Raw genomic sequence first — 4874 nt, 5'->3', positions numbered from 1 at the left:
CAGAGGACAGGTCAGAGGACAGGACAGAGGACAGGACAGAGGACAGGTCAGAGGACAGGACAGAGGACAGGACAGAGGACAGGTCAGAGAGCAGGACAGAGGACAGGACAGAGGACAGGTCAGAGGACAGGACAGAGGACAGGACAGAGGACAGGTCAGAGAGCAGGACAGAGGACAGGACAGAGGACAGGTCAGAGGACAGGACAGGACAGAGGACAGGACAGAGGACAGGTCAGAGGACAGGACAGAGGACAGGACAGAGGACAGGACAATCTGAACTGTGCTTTTATAGACTCTGATCAATCAACATGTTGAGTGTTTGCATATGAGACTCAGACAGGAAGTGTGTATTCTCGGTTCCCTGTGTGTGAAACCACAGATGGACCTCACACAACCACAAACCACACACATGGAGACATGTGGGGACACATGGGGACACATGGGGACATGTCATCTGTCCCTCCTCAGCACTGTGGTGTCAGTTGAGGTACTGATCCACAGTCAGTGTTTACCTACAGTGTGGACACGTGTCCTGTAAGAAGCACCAGTGAGCTGCTGGTAGAGCTGGGTTGAAAAAAAATCTATTTAATCGATTCAAATCGATTTTCCTTTAAATGGCACATTATCAATTCATTAATTAAAAAATCGATCTTTTACTATCTCGTGAGATCAGCATTTAGCACCTGAGGTCATGGTGAGAGATCTCGCGAGACGGCCTGACACTGAATGAAGACAGAGCAGCAAACAGTGGTGGGAGCGCGTCCACTGAAGGCATGGGTCTACGGTGCGAGTATTTTCATTCGTATTTCTAGAAAAGATTAAGAAATACCACTAAGCATCAGCACACTAACTGTAGCCTCAGTTTGTGCCTCATACAGATCTGCTGGTAAAGTTAACTTAGCGTTAGCAAGCGTGATAAAAGACGGCAGAGAGGCGGCGACGTTGTGCAAATAAACCAAAGATTTATTAATTCTCTGTAGCAGTAAACACATGGGCCGATAACAAATGTGTTAACTAACTATGCTAAAGCTTTACAAGCTATTCAGGGTTCACCTGCGTATATTGTTTCTCTTCTGATACAGTCAATGTGTGCATCACAACCACTGTAGTGTGTTGCACAAAAGCTTTATAAGACGGTTACAGGCAGCAAACTTGTGGATGTCTTTGTTTACATTTTTTGTAGCCACTTTATTTAAATTGTCTGCCTTATGATTAGATTTAATTTAAAATATTTATTTTGTATGTGTTGGTCAGGTAATGTTAAATAAAAGTACATGATGACTAATGTGCTGCTTTGGGGTCAATTCTTAATGTAAACAGTATTTTAATAGTAATGCACCAGGTCAGAGGGTTCCTTGTTAAATATACTTTATTAGTTCTCAGAAAATATCTTAATATCCAAGCATTTTGTATCATAATTGAAATATACTTGACTAAATGGATATTAAACTGAATTAAATCGAATCGAATCGATACCCAGCCCTAACCTCCATCAGCTGCTGGTCAGCTGCTGCCTCCATCAGCTGCTGGTCAGCTGCTGCCTCCATCAGCTGGTGTGTCTGTGTCACTGTGTGATGTGGGTGCTTTCAAGGGTTAATGCAGACAGACCACTGACACAATGATGGAGGCAGCAGCTGATGGAGGCAGCAGCTGACCAGCAGCTGATGGAGGCAGCAGCTGACCAGCAGCTCCTGAGATCAGTGGTGTTAAATCAGTGGTTTTCTGAATGGAGTCTGGCTCAGCAGAGACATACACCACCTGTCTGACAGGAGAGACCATCCTACATGTGATGGTGTCCACTGATGGATGACACCACCTGTCTCTGCTCCATCAGGGCGTGTAGGTGAACTCACCTGTAGTGACTGTGCACACCAACATCAGCCCCCAGAGGACCACCTGTCCTTCACTGTGGAGACACAAGAGACAAATGGGACACATGAGACAAATGAGACACGAGACAAATGAGACACATGAGACAAATGAGACACATGAGACACATGAGACACATGAGACACGAGACAAATGAGACACATGAGACAAATGAGACACATGAGACACATGAGACACGAGACAAATGAGACAAATGAGACACGAGACAAATGAGACACATGAGACAAATGAGACACATGAGACACATGAGACACGAGACAAATGAGACACATGAGACAAATGAGACAAATGAGACACATGAGACACGAGACAAATGAGACACATGAGACAAATGAGACACATGAGACAAATGAAACAAATGAGACACAAGAGACAAATGAGACACATGAGACAGGACTCCGATGATTAAATGAACCAGCTCACACTGACCTGAGCAGACCTGTTGATACGTGACGCTGCAGGGTTTGATGGGATTTCTCGTTCACTTTGAAGAGACGGTTCAAAGATGCGGTTCGTTCAGTTTTTTTTTTTTTTTTTGCTCTGTGTGTGTGTGTGTGTGTGTGTGTCAGTGGGTTCAAAGACACATCACGTGAGCTGGATATTGTAACGTGGACCCAGAATAGACTCCGCAGATATAAAGTTTGGTGTAGCCATAGCAACGCCCTTTATAAACAAAAAGCCTGCCAATACAAACACGTGCTAGCAGACAGTAGGCTAGCTTCCTACCGTTCGTTTCTAACCGAGGCGGAACATGTTCCGTTCGTACCAGAATAATCAACAACCTCCCCCTATCCCAAAACACGGCCAACAGGGCTCTCAATAACAAGTTTATTGTTCCAGCGTGTCCGAACTGCATGCTGGGTAACATGCAAGCTAGCTAGCTGGCGTCACACCCAGCCGGCGACAGTAGCGAATGTGTTCGCTACAGTATTGTTGTATACAACTCCATTGGCTCGTTGACCCTAAAGAGCTGCTTCAAAGACTCGGCTCGTTCGCGAACGTCCCATCTCTACTGCAGGGCATTATCAATCAATCTTATTTATGAAGCCCAATATCATGAATCACAATCTGCCTGAGAGGCTTTACAGCACATCCCTCTGACCCTCACAGCTGATTAAAGTAGTGATTTAAAAGTTGCTGAAAGCTGCTGGACCAGACGGAGTGACTGGTAGGGTGCTGAGGGACTGTGCAGATCAACTGGCTGGTGTCTTCACGGAGATATTTAACCAGTCCCTGTCCCAGTGCACAATCCCACCCTGCAAGTCCTCCACAATCATTCCTCTACCGGCCAGTGGCACCTACGCCCAGCATCAAGAAGTGTTTTGAGAAACTGGTCAGGGGTCACATCTCAGCACTGGCTCCCCCCAGGGCTGTGTGCTGAGCCCCCTACTCTACACTCTCTACACCCACCACGGCTGTACCCCCACCCACTCAAGCAATGCCATCACTAAGTCTGCGGATGACACGACCGTGGTGGGGCTCATCTCAGGAGAAGATGAGACTGCATACAGGGAGGAGGTCCAGCGGGTGTCAGTATGGTGTGCAGAAAACAATCTGATCCTTAACACCTCAAAGACCAAAGAGTTGATTGTGGATTTCAGGAGAAATAAACTGGACATTCATCCAATCTGCATAAATGGAGACGATGTGGAGAGGGTCTCAGACTTCAGGTTCCTGGGCACCCACATTGAGGAGAACCTGACCTACTGCACTTCTGAAAAAGGCTCAACAGAGACTGTACTTCCTGAGGATCGTCAGGAAAAACCACTTGACAGAGAGACTGTTGGTGTCATTCTACAACTACTCCATCCAGTCAGTGCTGAGCTACAGCATCACGCTGTGGTACGCCAGCTGCACTGCTGCTGAGAGGAAAACACTCCAGAGGGTCATCAACACCGCCCAGAATAGCATAGTTTGTTTTTAGTATCCTTTATATAGCACTGAATCTGAGCGCTCTACCTCATTGCGTTGAACCTGTGCAATGACAACAAAGACATTCTGATTGTGATCAGGGAAAAAAAACTGTACAAAACTGAACCCACAGCAGAGTCAACAAAGAGTTGCGTTACCATGGAGACAGAGATTAGATAAACTACAGGGCCTCTGTGTTGTGATAACACCTGCACAGGTGTGTAAACACGTGCCACACCTGTGCAGGGCCCTATTTCAGGATCAGGCTCAACAAACTCTGAGCCTGATCCTGATCTCCGGGTTGACTGAGCCTGAGCTGAGAAACAGAACAGCTGATCAGCATCAGCTCAGTCAGCCTGAGAGAGGTGCGTTCACGGCGAGCACTGAAAGACATCATCAGCAGAGTGCAGATAACGTGATATTCAGTGGCCGAGAGCAGAAAGCCGCTTGTTTCATCCCAGCTGAGTCTGAGATTTTAATGACCGCGAAATGAAAACAAAAAACAAAGACAACACGTCAGCTGCAGCTGAACAGCGTGAGGTGTGATGGGAACAGACTGCAGAGTTCAGAGGTCATGTGAGGTGATGAGGTCATGTGATGAGGTCATGTGTCTAACATACAGAAACATGTGTTCATATATTTGAATATAATGTATTCATTATTTATTTTGTTGCCTTTAATGTCAGGACAGCATAACGTTATGGGGAGAGAGGGAACGACATGTAGCACAGGACAGCAGGCTGGGTTTGAACCCGCGGCCGCTGCATCTGATCACGGGGCGTCTGCTCCATCCACTGAGCCACCGATGCTCCGTGGTAATTACTTTACTAATGGATTGTGATTTATGTCCAGGGAAAACCACAACAAGGGTCCAAAGTGTTTTGTCCAGGGAAAACCACAACAAGGGTCCAAAGTGTTTTCAGAGCCAGAGACACTTTTCTTACGGGCTGACAAACCGTTGTCTCTCTGATGTGTTCAGTGTCTCTGATGTTATAAAGAAAAGAATCAAAGGACAATGCATAAAATGTGCTGTGATGATAATGTAAATCCAGGATGTGTAATATGTGATATAT

General features: G+C 46.2%; 1 protein-coding gene across 1 annotated transcript in view; it reads right to left on the bottom strand.

Moving 5' to 3' along the window:
• iqca1 (IQ motif containing with AAA domain 1) overlaps positions 1 to 4874 on the bottom strand; it is a 23894-nt gene that overhangs the window by 1757 nt on the left and 17263 nt on the right. The window contains exon 20 of the mRNA XM_050064172.1: positions 1854 to 1906. The gene's annotated coding sequence lies outside the window, so the exon portion shown is untranslated. The remainder of the gene's footprint in view (positions 1 to 1853; positions 1907 to 4874) is intronic.

The sequence above is a fragment of the Epinephelus moara genome, chromosome 16 (genome assembly GCF_006386435.1).
Source record: "Epinephelus moara isolate mb chromosome 16, YSFRI_EMoa_1.0, whole genome shotgun sequence".
NCBI lineage: Eukaryota > Metazoa > Chordata > Actinopteri > Perciformes > Serranidae > Epinephelus > Epinephelus moara.
This window is presented reverse-complemented; position numbering and strand designations above follow the sequence as displayed.